Source organism: Giraffa tippelskirchi, chromosome 12 (assembly GCF_054371585.1).
Source record: "Giraffa tippelskirchi isolate mGirTip1 chromosome 12, T2T-mGirTip1v1.2.pri, whole genome shotgun sequence".
Taxonomy (NCBI): domain Eukaryota; kingdom Metazoa; phylum Chordata; class Mammalia; order Artiodactyla; family Giraffidae; genus Giraffa; species Giraffa tippelskirchi.
This window is the reverse complement of record NC_137286.1, coordinates 25,973,347-25,989,230: the sequence shown is the minus strand read 5'-3', so window position 1 is coordinate 25,989,230 and position 15,884 is coordinate 25,973,347. Positions and strand designations below refer to the sequence as shown.

At 44.9% G+C, this 15,884-nt stretch overlaps 1 protein-coding gene across 2 annotated transcripts in view; it reads left to right on the top strand.

The window, feature by feature from the left end:
- NUBPL (NUBP iron-sulfur cluster assembly factor, mitochondrial) overlaps window positions 1–15,884 on the top strand; it is a 361,834-nt gene that overhangs the window by 284,911 nt on the left and 61,039 nt on the right. For both annotated transcript variants that reach the window (XR_014070750.1, XR_014070751.1), the window contains exon 17: window positions 12,157–12,823. The gene's annotated coding sequence lies outside the window, so the exon portion shown is untranslated. The remainder of the gene's footprint in view (window positions 1–12,156; window positions 12,824–15,884) is intronic.

Genomic DNA, 15,884 nt, shown 5'->3' with positions numbered 1-15,884 from the left:
TTAGCTTCGGAAGCCTACAAGACTGGTAACAGCAACAGGATCAGCCAACCTTTGAGTGTTTACCATGATTTAGCATACACTACGCTGTATAAACCTTATCTCACTAAATTCCCACAATTGACATACAAGGTAGGTCTTATTCTTCATGATTATAGTGAGAAACCTGCGCTCTGGGGAGGTAACATTTGCACAGCTGTGAGGGCAGAGCTGCAGGCCTGACTCAGGTCTATACAGCTTCCTGAGTGTGTACTTTAACCTCCACATTATGCTACCCTCCGAGTTTGTTTAAGTCCATTGAACCACACCTTATTTTTGCTGGACTTGTGTAGTTCCTCTTTCCTACAGTCTCAGAAACATTAGCTGCTCATGTTCCCTTCTTTGGCTCTTATAAACCATATGATGGCAAGTCCCCTTTGTCTCCAAGGGCCAGGCAGCTCCATCCTGTCATCCCTCTAGTTCTACCTCACTGGCCAAAAATAGGTCCAAGCAGCAGCTCTCGTCACCATAACCTTGTCTTCCTGTGATGTGAGATTGTCAGCAAAGCAAGGCTTGAGTGAACTAACTGCTCGACTCTGGCAGAGTGAGGCTCCTCACAGACCTCTGGGTGGCTCTTCCATCACTCCTCAGCCTGGAGAGAACAGCACTGACTAGGGAATGACAGGTGCTCCTGGCCAGGTGGGCCTAAGGGGAACCGACCCAGCATCTTGCCACCTCCTCGCTGAACTCTTCACGCTCTGGGAATATTACATTGCTTTGATGGATTTTCTTCAACTATGATTTACATGCTACCTACTCTGAAAAAAGAATGTGAAGTGGTATACAATAAAACATGTCTAAAACAGGAGAACTAAAACACATTTTTAAAAATAGAGGCAGTCAGAGAGAGGTCAGAAATCACTTGGTTTGAATCCCTGACAAGAAGTTTTATGGCACATGAATATATTTGATTAATTCCCATCACAACTGTCTGGGTGTCTGGAGGGGTGAGGTGAGAAAAGAACTCTGCAGATGGGGAAAACTAGAACCTCAAGGGCCTGTTCTGTACAAAGAGTTGAAATCGCACAGCATTAGGCCTAGTGACATCCATGGAAATATTCAGGAATTCCACCTCGTCTAGGAAGCCTGGGGGAAGGCAGCAGGGGGGCGATGGCCTGGGCTAATCCTAAATTTAGAGTAGCTGATCTGCCCAAGGGTCATAGGCGGGATAATTGATCACTGTCCTCGACCAAGGACCACAATAAATTTGTCTTTAAATTTTAACACTTAATTTACAAGTTATACAGCTAGAACTCACAGTATCAATGTATCTCTCTGTTGTTATTTTAAAGCACAGAATTGGTGTGAATCATAATGGAACCTTTTACAATTACCACACTTCTTCAAGGGAAGCTTATGATATGGCTGAACCACTGAACCAGGTTTCTAGTAAGGAATGGATGAGAGAGGAATGAATGAATGAATGAGTGCCCACACGGTCCCACAACACCATGAATCAGTCTCATACCAGCTGTGCCACAAAGAGTTCATTCATTAAGGCTGGGTGTGTGCCCTGGCGGTGCTTCCCATCAGAACAGAGGCTGGCACTAGGAGAGTTTGTGAGTCAAACTGGCGGCCATTACCATGACCCAGGACTCGGGGCAGGGCTCGGAGCACAAGTGCCTTGCTGACCCCATCCAGACACACACCTTCAACCACCTTGATAATTTTACTCTGACCAAGATTATTCTACAACCAGATGAAAACATAGAGAAAGATCATTGGCAGAGGAGGATAGGTTCTTGAATTTCTATGCCATTAGAGGTGTAATAGCATGCAAATGTGACCAAATGAACCTGAGGTCCCTGGTGGGTCTTTTCCTGGCCCCCTACAATTCTTTGGGGGCATTTGTAAAGTTCACTGAATGGAATCAGTATGCTAAGACAACCTTTGCAGCCAAAGATGGAGAAGCTCTATACAGTCAGCAAAAACAAGACCGGGAGCTGACTGTGGTTCAGATCATGAACACCTTATTGCCAAATTCAGACTTAAATTGAAGAAAGTAGGGAAAACTGCTAGACCATTCAGGTATGACCTAAATCAAATCCCTAACAATTATACAGTGGAAGTGAGAAATAGATTTAAGGGACTTGATCTGATAGACAGAGTGCCTGAAGAACTATGGACAGAGGTTCATAACATTGTATAGGAGACAGGGAGCAAGACCATCCCCAAGAAAAAGATGCAAAAAAGAAAAATGGCTGTCTGAGGAGGCGTTACAAATAGCTGTGAAAACAAGAGAAGCGAAAAGCAAAGGAGAAAAGGAAAGATATTCCCATCTGAATGCAGAGTTCCAAAGAAAAGCAAGGAGAGATAAGAAAGCCTTCCTCAGTGATCAGTGCAAAGAAAGAGAGGAAAGCAATAGAATGGGAAAGACTAGAGATCTCTTCAAGAAAATTAGAGATACCAAGGGAACACTTCATGCAAAGATGGGCTCAATAAAGGACAGAAATGGTAGGGACCTAACAGAAGCAGAAGATATTAAGAAGAGGTGGCAAGAATACACAGAAAAACTGTACAAAGAAGATCTTCATGACCCAGATAATCATGATGGTGTGATCACTCACCCAGAGCCAGACATCCTGGAATGTGAAGTCAAGTGGGCCTTAGAAAGCTTCACTACGAACAAAGCTAGTGGAGGTGATGGAATTCCAGTTGAGCTATTTCAAATCCTAAAAGATGATGCTGTGAAAGTGCTGCACTCTATTGAGTGCAGCAAATTTGGAAAACTCAGCAGTGGTCACAGGGCTGGAAAAGGTCAGTTTTCATTCCCATCCCTAAGAAAGGCAATGCCAAAGAATGCTCAAACTACTGCACAGTTGCACTCATCTCACACGCTAGCAAAGTAATGCTCAAAATTCTCCAAGCCAGGTTTCAACAATACGTGAACTGTGAACTTCCAGATGTTCAAGCTGGTTTTAGAAAAGGCAGAGGAACCAGAGATCAAATTGTCAACATCTGCTGGATCATCAAAAAAGTGAGAGAGTTCCAGAAAAACATCTGTGTCTGCTTTATTGACTATGCCAAAGCCTTTGACTGTATGGATCACAATAAACTGTGGAAAATTCTGAAAGAGATGGGAATACCAGACCACCTGACCTGCCTCTTGAGAAATCTATATGCAGGTCCGGAAGCAACAGTTAGAACTGGGCATGGAACAACAGACTGGTTCCAAATAGGAAAAGGAGTACGTCACGGCTGTATGTTATCACCCTGCTTATTTAACTTATATGCAGAGTGCATCATGAGAAATGCTGGGCTAGAGGAGGCACAAGCTGGAATCAAGATTGCCGGGAGAAATATCAATAACCTCAGATATGCAGATGATACCACCCTTATGACAGAAAGTGAAGAAGACTAATGGGCCTCTTGATAAAAGTGAAAGAGGAGAGTGAAAAAGTTGGCTTAAACCTCAACATTCAGAAAATTAAGATCATGGCATCTGGTCCCATCACTTCATGGCAAATAGATGGGGAAACAGTGGAAACAGTGTCAGACTTTATTTTTGGGGGCTCCAAAATCACTGCAGATGGTGCCTGCAGCCATGAAATAAAAAGACGCTTACTCCTTGGAAGAAAAGTTGTGACCAACCTAGATAGCATATTAAAAAGCAGAGACATTACTTTGCCAACAAAGGTCCGTCTAGTCAAGGCTATGGTTTTTCCAGTGGTCATGTATGGATATAAGAGTTGAACGGTGAAGAAGGGTGAGCACTGAAGAATTGATGCTTTTGAACTTTGGTGTTGGAGAAGACTCTTGAGAGTCCGTTGGACTGCAAGGAGTCAACCAGTCCATCCTAAAGGAAATCAGTCCTGACTATTCATTGGAAGGAGTGATGTTGAAGCTGAAACTCCAGTACTTTGGCCACTTGATTCGAAGAGCTGATTGATTTGAAAAGATCCTGATGCTGGGAAAGATTGAAGGTGGGAGGAGAAGGGGATGACAGGATGAGATGGTTGGATGGCATCACTGACTCAATGGACATAAGTTTGAGTAAATTCTGGGAGTTGGTGATGGACAGGAAGGCCTGGCATGCTTCAGTCCATGGGGTCATGAAGAGTCGGACACGACTGAGCAACTGAACTGTACTGAACTGAAGACAACCTAGAAACTAAGTACTGGCCAAGTTCAGTTAAACAAAAACAGGCTGAACAAAGAAATATCAGGCAACAGATCTAACTAAAACTATTCTTTTAGTTCTTTCTGTTTCCCTAATGTGAAGGAACTAAGTACATAGTTATTTACAGGAGAGGTAGTAGTTATTTGTTGTAGGCAAATACTGATATTCCCTCGGGTATAGCAAGGGACAGGGGAAATGGTATTGATAAGTCTGGGTGTGGCTATTTCTTGTCAGCTTGATGGAATTTGGTGAGTAATAATTTTTAAAAACATCTTATAAGGCTGGATGAAAATATATAATGTAAAAACCTTTGGGGTAGTATAGCAAAAGCAATCTCCGCAAGTAATTGTGTCTATTTGATTTGCCTAGTGGTGGTTGACTACCTAGTTGTTCATCCACTCATCCATCTATTCCTCCACCTATCCTTCCACCGTTCACTCTTTCAGCACTTACTGAGCAATGTAATAGATTGATTTGTGCCCTCCTAAATGTATTGGGGTTTTCCTGGTGGCTCAATCAGTAAAAGAATCTGCCTGCAATGCAGGAGACCCAGTTTCAATCCCTGGGTCAGGAAGATCCCATGGAGAAGGGAATGACTACCCACTCCAGGTATTCTTGCCTGGAGAATCCTATGGATAGAGTAGCCTGGTGGGCTGCAGTCCATGGGGTCTCAAAGAGTCAGACAAGACTGAGCATCTGAGCACAGCAACCCTAAACTTATGTGTTGAAGACCTAACTTCCAGTATCTCAGAATGTGACTGTATTTGGAGATATGGTCTTTAAAGAGGTAATTAAGTTAAAATGAGATTATTAGAGTGGACTCCAGTCCAATTTGACCAGTGTCCTTTTAAAAAGAGGAAATTTGAACAGAGATGTATAAAGAGAAGATCATGTGAAAACACAAGGAGAAGATGTTTATCTGCAGGCAAAGGAAAGAGGCCTCAGGAGAAACCAGCTCTGCCAAAGACACCTTGATCTCAGGACTTCGAACCTCCAAAATTGTGAGAAAACACATTCCTGCTGTTCCAATCACAGATTTCAGTAGTTTAAGTACCAGTTTGCTGTACTCGGTGATGGTGGTGATGGTGGCCCTAGCAAACTATCTGGCCATAGTTTGGCCTAGAGTAGATAATAATACAAGCATCTATACTATACCAGGGTCCTGTGCTCAGCAGTAACAAGATACCTTCTCTGCCTTCAAAGAGCTCCCAGCCTGCTAGGTGCAAAATTCTGCCAACTGCTGGGGAAGCTATAAGTTTACAGAGGTGAATCAAATACCTAGTTTTGTGAGATGTTAGTATTCTATAAACCAAAGCTCTTGCCCCCATTGGTCTGATTATTGTGGCTATTAATGGCAAATGCCCTCATTTTATTTTGAATTCTGACAAAAAAATTTTCAGGGTGAGGCGTCATTTGGGAGTTAAGTGAAATTTTTATCAGCCACAGTAACTAAATACCTGCAGTAACCTGGGAGGTTGTGTGATTTTTCTTTTTTTCCCCCTAATTCATGTGAGATCATTTAGACATAAAAGTCTTCAGAGCATTTTTGCTGCTTTAAACACATCAGAAAAGTCATTTTCACAGTAAAATCATATCTTCATAGCAGATCCATTTACTCCCAGCTCACACAGCTTTAGCTGATCTCCACAGTAAGCAGAGGGTACGGCAGTGACAGCTGGCACCCTGGTTCACTCAGATTCTGTTTGTGCAATCACTGTTTATATGGAGACTCTAGCTCAGGGAACACATCATGACTTGAACCAACATGGAGGTCATAGAGCAGGGCCCTGTGCCTTTTGAAATAGAACACAGTCACACATTGTAAGAACCAGCATGAATCAAACTGTAGAAATATGGAGGTTTTACAGTTCTAAGGGCTTTGGATGCTGTCCAGTCTTAAAAAAAAAAAAAAATTCCTCATTTTGTAGAGTTGGAGGGAGAAATACAGGTGACATGTTAGAAATACAGGTGATGTTTTGTAGAGTTGGAGGGAGAAATACAGGTGACATGTTAAGTGACTTACCTATGGTAAAAAAAAAAACAAAAAAACAAACTGGCCAGTAGCAAAAATAGGACAAAGACCCTTGTCTCTTGCTCTAAGCACAGGCGTCTTTTCTGCTACTGTAGGTTCAGGCTTGGGAAATTATGCTCCAGAGAGCTAATCCCCTCACAGGCACCGTGTCTGTGATTCAGGTGCATTGTTGCCAAACAGAAAGTGTTAGTTGCTCCGTCATGTGCCAGGCTCCTCTGTCCAAGGGATTCTCCAGGCAAGAACACTGGAGTGGGTAGTCATTCCCTTCTTTAGGGGATCTTCCTGACTAGGGATTGAACCCAGGTCTCCTGCATTGCCAGCAGATTTTTTTACCATCTGAGCCACCAGATGCCAGAGAGTGCTATCTAATCCTTGGTTTTGATCTGAGCAGCTGGGAGTCCTAATTGGTTGGTGTGGGAAATGAAGTCAGGCAAGGATCACCGTCTTTTCCATTCAAAAATAGAGCTGCTTATTAATGTAACAAGTGTGGCAGAAATGGAAGAAGAAACAACCAACTATGTGGCCACACTTCACAGCCACCCCGGAGACAGGTAGTTATTCACAGTACCAATGGACAGGTATAGGATTTGTCCTATTCCACAGCCTGTTGATTCTCCCACTATTCTACATTGCTTTTCAGCATGATGAATAAATGTTATATTATAAGGCTGGGCCTTCCCTGGTGGTTTAGATGGTAAAGAATCTGCTTGCAATGCAGGAGACCTGGGTTCAACCCCTGGGTCGGGAAGATCCCCTGGGGAAGAGAATGGCTGCCCACTCCAGTATTCTTGCCTGGAGATTTCCACAGACAGAGGAGCCTGACGGGCTATAGTCTTTGGAGTCGCAAAAAGTCAGACATGACTGAGCTACTAACACTTCTTCTTTTCATTATAAGGCTAAACTAAATTATATTAAGATGTAAAGACACACAAACATAGAATAATATCTTAATTGTTAACCTTCAGCTTTTTTCAGTTAGTCACTATGACTGCAGCACTGGTTTCAACTCTAGGCTAAAATAGAACACCATTGAAGCTCGTTTTGAATCTCCTTTAGCCAGATGTTTGCCCAGAATTATATAACTTTGGGTCAGTTTTGCATCAAGAGCTGTTGTAGGAAGCTTTCACTTAACCCTTGTAAGGGAAGAGATTCACGTCTTTATGGGGCCTCTTCTCCTGCTTATCAGGTCTGGCTTCTTTCTCAGCTGAGATGCAGATCCCTTCTATGAACATCATTTTTTAACCCAAAAAAGTTCTTGAGTGCCACGTCCAGCTCTCACAGTCAGAAATCTGAGTGCTTAGGTCTACTGCATTTTATTTTATTTTTTCATAGAGTAATGGGAGAAAGGCCACAGTGAAATACAGTGAGTATGTCGGTCTGGCTCACTGAGATTCTGTTTGTGTAGACAATGCTGACCTCTCAGGCACCATGTGGTGTCCCAGGCACTGTAATAAGTCTTTTCTGTAGATGGTTTACCTTAAGACTCAGATAACCTTATGTTGCACTGACCTATTTTGCAGAGGTGTAAACTCACTTAGGAAGATCAAACAACCCAGCTAGGTTCACACCGCCATCAAGAAGCAGAGCTGAGCTTTATACCCAGGCTGTCTGAGCACGACCCTGAACTTTCCAACCACTGTGCCTGCTACCTCCTGACTCGCTTGTTTCTTTGTACATTTCTCTAGCCAGGAGGTTTTCTCCACCTGACCGTTTATTTTCCATAATTCTTGCTCTTGTAATATAATTTTCAAGGTCCTTTTGAGTACTGAAATTCCATGACTGATTAAATTTTATAATTTATGCAGTTTGATTCATTTGCACTAACGCCTGAGTTCATTTATTACATTAATTCCTTTGCTGAAGGTTCCAACAGCTTTTCAGTTTACTTACGGATCTCCTGATGCTATAGATCTCATGCTGCTTTTCCCAGAATAACGTTTAAACCCTGAATTTTAAAAATGTAAAGTTTAAAAGCATATCTGAAAGGATTTTATCATGCACGCAACATATCAATTTTCCACATGGACCAAAATAGTCATTTTAAGCCCCGTTCTCTTGGTTGTCTTTCCCTAGTCTCACAGATGCAGTGCTAATTGCTTGCAGCTTTGGGCTCTCTTTAACATGAGGTAACAATTTGAACGTCTTGGGCTTGAGTGCTGCATTTGTTAGAATATGCCAGGCCTGGAATTGGCCTTGGCTCCTCAGGATGCTGAATCCGCAGAGATCAACTTCCCTGAACGCTGAGAAGCTTCCTGGAGAACCTCCTGTTGTGCTCCTCTCGGACAGCCAGTGGTGTCACTGGCTCTGCAGCCAGTGCCTCTCTTATTTGGACCTGGCAGCATTGAGTGATGGCCCTTTTGACCAGCTCTGGGATCTGAGTCCTTCTAGTCAAGCTGTGCTTGTAGAAGGATGTTTCTGGAAGGGGGCGTTTATTCACAGACCTACTGGCTTGACTTGCTGCAGTGTCTGAGTGGCTCTTTTTAGCCAAAGGCATACCTCACTTTAGACCCATCTAAAATTCATTCTGACTGATCAGGAAGGCAAGGAAGATGCAAAAGAAAGGAAGTGACAGGATTCTGTAATCACATCTGTAATTAGGGAGCTTTGGGACATAACTTGGGAGAATTTCTGTATGTTGTCTTGCTTGCATCTTATCTCTAGTTCTTGTCACTGGAATCAGACAAGCCCGGGTTCCAACAAGTTCTTCTGTTGATGGCTGTGCAATAATGAGGACATCATTTGACTCCCAAACCTCAGTTTCCTCATCTGTTAATTGGGATGAGAGTCCCTCCCTCATGGGTGTGTGGTGAGGACAACAGGTGACGATGATGCTAAAGCTCCCAGGCACCCTGTGCTCGACTCTGCAGCCAGTGCACACGCAGCAGCCACATGACACTGTTCTTATTCTCCCGCTTGTCCTGCTCTACACAGGACACATGCTAGAAAAATAAGGTTTATGCCAACTAGCATTTTAGGAGTACTTGTAGGTCTTCCCTGATGACTCAGACGCCTTCACTGCAGACGACCCAGGTTCAGTACCTGGGTCAGGAAGATCCCCTGGAGAAGGGGATGGCTACCCACTCCAGCATTCCTGTCTGGAAAATCCATGGACAGAAGAGCTATAGGGCAACAGTCCATGGGGTCCCAAAGAGTCAGACTCGACTAAGCGACTTTCACTTTCCCATAGGTATGTGCTATGCAGTGCATGTGTGTTTGATAAGTTTTCATATTTTCGATATACTTAGGGAATTACAGAAAGCTACCCCAGAGCAAGCTACTTTCAGTTCAGTTCAATTCAGTTGCTCAGCTGTGTCCGACTCTTTGCAGCCCCAAGGACTGCAGCATGCCAGGCTTCCCTATCCATCACCAACTCCCAGAGCTTGCATGTGAAAACAAGTTCAGTTCAGTTCAGTGGCTCAGTTGTGTCCAACTCTTGGAGACCCCATGGATTGCGGCATGCAGGGCTTCCCTGTCCATCACCAACTCCCGCATCATGCTCAAACTTGTGCCCATCGAGTCAGTGATGCCATCCAAACATCTCATCCTCTGTCGTCCCCTTCTCCTCCTGCCTTCAATCTTTCCCAGCATCAGGGTCTTTTCCAATGAGACAGTTCTTCGCATCAGGTGGCTGAAGTATTGGAGCTTCAGCATCAGTCCTTCCAATGGATATTCAGGATTGATTTCCTTTAGGATGGACTGGTTGGATTTCCTTGCAGTCCAAGGGACTCTTTAAAAGTTTTCTCTAACACCACAGTTCAAAAGCATCAATTCTTTGGCACTCAGCTTTCTTTATGATCCAACTCTCACATCCATACATGACTACTGGAGAAACCATAGCTCTGACTAGATGGACCTTTGTTGGCAAAGTAATGTCTCTGCTTTTTAATATGCTGTCTAGGTTTCTCTCCTTGTTCCAAGGAACAAGCATCTTTTAATTTCATGTCTGCAGTCACCATTTGCAGTAATTTTGGAGCCCGAGAAAATTAAGGCTGTCACTGTTTCCATTGTTTCCCCATGTATTTGCCATGAAGTGATGTGACCAAATGCCATGATCTTTGTTTTTTGAATGTTGAGTTTTAAGCCAACTTTTTCACTCTCCTCTTTCACTTTCATTAAGAGGCTCTTAGTTCTTCTTCACTTTCTGCCATAAGGGTGGTGTCATCTGCATATCTGGAGAAGGCAATGGCACCCCACTCCAGTACTCTTGCCTGGAAAATCCCATGGACGGAGGAGCCTGGTAGGCTACAGTCCATGGGGTCACTAAGAGTCGGACACGACGGAGCGACTTCACTTTCACTTTTCCCTTTCGTGCACTGGAGAAGGAAATGGCAACCCACTCCAGTATTCTTGCCTGGAGAATCCCAGGGACGGCGGAGCCTGGTAGGCTGCCGTCTATGGGGTCGCACAGAGTCGGACACGACTGAAGCGACTTAGCAGCAGCAGCAGCAGCAGCATCTGCATATCTGAGGTTATTGATATTTCTCCCGGCAATCTTGATTCCAGTTTGTGCTTCATCCAGCCCAGCATTTTGCATGATGTACTCTGCATATAAGTTAAATAAGCAGGGTGACAATATACAGCCTTGACATACTCCTTTTCCAACTTGGAACCAGTCTGTTGTTCCATGTCCAGTTCTAACTGTTGCTTCTTGACCTGCATACAGATTTCTCAGGAGGCAGGTAAGGTGGTCTTGTAGTCCCATCTCTTGAAGAATTTTCCATAGTTTGTTGTGATCTACACAGGCTGCTTTAGAAAGACAATAATAACTCTATGAATTAACGCATTTTACATATCATATTTTCAGCAAATTAGACCTCCACCTCCCACACCTTACAGCTCCCTACAGGAACAAAAGCAATGAGCAGAAACAGTGCTTGCCTCCTGGAGACTCACCATCCCTTCTTCTGGAGTTTTCTTCTAAAGACCACCCCACTGAATGCAGCCATCAGGGGCTTCCTGCTCTTTCCTTGTGGTGAGGAGAAGTAGGCCTGGGTCCTAGGCTGGCTGAGACTTGAACAAGAATGTTGAAGAGTCAAGACATGTCTGTTCTGGAACTTCCCTGGCGGTCCAGTGGCTAAGATGCTGCGCCTCTGCAGGGGACATGGGTTCCATCCCAGGTTGGAGAACCAAGATCCCACATGCTGCATGAGATGGCCAGTTTTTTAAAAAAAATTTTTTAAAAGAGACATGTCTATATTGGAGGCTTAGCAGAGGGCAAGGGACTGTCTTGCAGAGAGCTGGCTGAGGCCACCTGACCAAGGATGGTCCTTGCCTCTCCCCACAGACGCACATGAAGCATTAGAACTGTAACCAGCACAAAGTATGTGACATTACTACAGCACTTGTTGGGAGACTCTCTGGGATTGGGCTTTGGTTGTCTTTCCAAAACGGTCTTCTGTCATAACAGAATCTAGCGGTGGATTTTGAAACCAATAATTCCACAGTAAAGGAGCAATTTGACAACCTTGGGATTGATTGTACAAGGCATCTGAGACCCTCTTCCTTACTCTCTCTGAATAGCCAGGACAAGCTGAGCCCTGGCTAGGTTATCCCGATTTATCTGTACTATTGCTGTCTCCCGAGCCAGCAGGAAGTGAGGAGTACCTCACTGTGCATTCATCTGACGGGCTGATGGAAATGGGATGCAGTCAGACTGCTAAGTCCACACTGTCATGCATTTAGGCCTCAGAAATCTGATTCCAAGAATGTATATCTTGCATCACAATCTGGATTTCCAGAGGAAAGTTTTGGACAAAATAACCCAGACCCAGGTCTGGGTAATTTAAAGCCTGGGTGAAATGGGGCAGAGAGAGCCCAGAATATACAGGTCTGAATCTTGGCCGGAGAGATGTGGAAGATTCAAGGTGCCAGACGGTTGGCTTCTCTCCAAATGTTTACCACCCTGGTGCCATGAGGTAGTGGACAGCCCACATGCTCATTTTCCTCCCTTCTCTCCCCTCCTCCTCAGATTTTCCATAGTCTGGAGACATTCAGGAACCTACTGACCCAGAGGGAGAGTGATGAGAAGAATGAAATGGCAGATTCAGACCAACCCTGCCCTGGCTGAGGGCACCATGAAGTGTGAGGGCTGGCCCTGAACTTGGAACCCCAGCTCTCACCCACCTCTGTCTGGGTGTGACCTTCGTCCCTGGAAGCCTTGGTTCTCTGGAGAGAAGATGACATGAGGCCTGGGGCCATATCTCCAGGAAATCGGAAGGCTGTGGCGGCTGCTGATGCAAAGAGTCCGGGAGAGCGAGGGCTGCTGTTTCTTCCTGCTCCATCACCCCGCCCCTGCCCCGCTCTACCCTGTGGCACCCAGACTGCCTGTACTGCTTGAATGCTGCAGACCTTGCTGGGGGCCTCCAAAGAGACCTCAGAGGCTTGCAGCTGGCAGGGCCTTTAGTAGTCGTGTCTCTGAGTTCACCTCCCAAAGAAGAAAGTGTATGCTGCTGGGGCCAGTGACATTCCTCATTGATGTGCCTGCTGCCCAGGCAGTAACTGTTCGTCTGGCATTGCTTTCTCTTCTTCCTAAAGCCTAATATCACAAGGAGTCCTGAGTCCTGAACCCAGTCTAGCCTCTGGGATAGAAGAAGCTGTGCTTTTTATAAACCCACACTACTGCAGGTGCTACACAGGCAAGTGTTTCTCCAATTCCTCCCCTTCCCTAGCAACTATGTATCAAACCAGAGGACTGATCTCACCCTAAAAGGTGTTTTGCAACTGTTATTGCTCCACTTCTGGCTGCCAGCAGCCTGTGGATGGGGGAGCACCAGAGGCCAAGAAGGTGGCGAGCTGCAGACATAGACACCGATCACATGTGTGTGTTAGTCACTCAGTCGTGTCCGAGCCTTAGCGATCGCGTGGACTGTAGCTCACCAGGCTCCTCTGTCCATGGAATTCTCCAGGTAAGAATACTGAAGTGGATCGTCATTCCCTCCCCCAGGGGATCTTCCCTTACCCAGGGATTGAACTCAGGTCTCCCACTTTGCAGGCAGATTCTTTACCATCTGAGCCACCAGGGAAGTGGGGGATGGGAAAGTGCTGCCTGGCACTGCTTGGGCACACCCTCAGAACCCTGATTTCTCTCCTGTGTCCCCCAACCCACCTCAGCAGGCTGGTGCCAGGCTCCCTGTTGCTGGCTGACCCCCATGGCCCAGCTGCCCCTGGCCGCATTTATAAAGGACATCTCTCCAGGGGTCCTCTTGGAGAGGGGGCACATAGCAAAGGGAGGCCTTTCATCCAGAATTCTCACACTCACCAAAGGCTTCAAATTTGGATTTTAAAAGTTTTATCTTCAAAGATATGCTAATAGGGCTAAAAGAAGGAACCGATCATCGGCTTTAAATTTCTGCCAGACTTTGGTACCATGCCCATAAATTTCAAAAATAAATCCTTCTATTATATTGTGAATAGGATGATCACACTGTTTTGTGTTTTAAATTTTACATGTGGCACAAGCCTTCATTTATTAAATTTTTAAAATATGTCACAATTTTTGAAACCCTATTTGGACATGCCTTTGTTTCCACATCACATCTACTTCTGCTTTATTGACTACGCCAAAGCCTTTGACTATGTGGATCACAACAAACTATGGAAAATTCTTCAAGGGATGGGAATACAAGACCACCTTACCTGCCTCCTGAGAAATCTGTACGCAAGTCAAGAAGCAACAGTTAGAACCGGACATGGAACAACAGACTGGTTCCAGATTGGGAAAGGAGTATGTCAAGGCTGTATATTGTCACCCTGCTTATTTAACTTATATGCAGAGTACATCATGCAAAATGCTGGGCTGGATGAAGCACAAACTGGTATCAAGATTGCCAGGAGAGATATCAATAACCTCAGATATGCAGATGACACCACCCTTATGGCAGAAAGTGGAGAGGAACTAGACTAAAGAGTCATCAAGACTCTTTAGAGCCTCTTGATGAAAGTGAAGGAGGAGAAAAAGCTGCCTTAAAACTCAACATTCAAAAAACGAAGGTCATAGCATCCGGTCCTATCACTTCTTGGCAAACAGATGGGGAAACAATTGAAATAGTAACAGACTTCATTTTCTTGGGCCCCAAAATCACTATAGATGGTGACTGCAGCCATGAAATGAAAAGACTCTTGTTCCTTGGAAGAAAAGCTATGAGAAACCTAGACAGCATATTAAAAAGCAGAGACATTACTTTGTCAACAAAGGTCCATCTAGTCAAGGCTATGGTTTTTCCAGTAGTCACGTATGGATGTGAGAGTTGGACCAAAAAGGAAGCTGAGTGCCAAAGAATTGATGCTTTTGAACTATGGTGTTGGAGAAGACTCTTGAGAGTCCCTTGGACAGTAAGGAGATACAACCAGTCCATCCTAAAGGAAATCAATCCTGAATAGTCATTGAAGGACTGGTGCTGAAACTGAAACTCCAATACTTTGGCCACCTGATGCCAAGAACTGACTCATTGGAAAAGACTCTGATGCTGGGAAAGATTGAAGGTGGGAGGAGAAGGGGACAATAGAGTATGAGATGGTTGGATGGCATCATCGACTCCATAGACACGAGTTTGAGCATGCTCCGGGAGTTGGTGATGGACAGGGAAGCCCTGCATGCTGCAATCCATGGGGTCTCCAAGAGTTGGACACAACTGAGCCACTGAACTGAACTGAACTTGTTTTCACATGCCCGGAGCCTCAGAGGATGAAAGTGTCCCAGGCCTCTCTTGACCATCGGCTGCTTTCCTCTTAGTGGACAGTAGGAAAAGCTGTTCCCTTTCCACATTGCTGTTTCAGCCTTAGAAAATCTAAGGTGCATCTCCCCATTTCGTTACAGCACTGACCTATGATGGAAGAGGCCTTTGAGGTTTAGGGATGTACAGTTTCAGATAGTGCCTGATCCCTTGCATTTCTAACAAGTTCCCAGGTGAAGTGATGCTGGTGGCTCAAGGGCCACATTTTGAGAACCACTGTCCCAGGGAGATGGGCTGGGAGGGAAATGTGAATGAATACACAAAGATCTAATTCTTTCTTTTTATAATATTTTAATTGGAGGAAAATTACAATGTTGTGTTGGTTTCTGCCTTACAACAACATGAATCAGCCATAGTTATACATATATCTCCTCCCTTTTGAGCCTCCCTCCCCTCTCCCCATCTCACCCCTCTAGGTCCTCACAGACCACCAGGCTGGACTCCCTGTGTTATACAGCAACTTCTTCCCTGATAGTGCAGTTAGTAAAGAATCCACCTGCAATGCAGGAGACCCCGGTTTGATTCCTGGGTTGGGAAGGTCCCCTGGACAAGGGATAGACTACCCACTCCAGTATTCTTGGGCTTCCCTTGTGACTCAGCTGGTAAAGAATCCACCTGCAGTGCGGGAGACCTGGGTTCGATCCCTGGGTTGATAAGATCCCCTGGAGAAGAGAAAGGCTACCCACTGCAGTATTCTGGCCTAGAGAATCCCATGGACTGTATAGTCCATAGGGTTGCAAAGAGTCAGACATGAGTGAGCAACTTTCACTTTCACTTTCTCACCAGCTATCTGTTTTACACATGATAGTGTATATATGTCGATACTACTTTCTCCATTTGTCTAGTTCTTTCTTATTCTCAAACTTTGCTGTTGGCTTCAGAGGCAGGGAACCCTAAGCACCATAACTGCTGCTGCACAGAAAACCCAGGTGGGGTTGATCTGAGTCCAGAAAGCTAGAGTCTC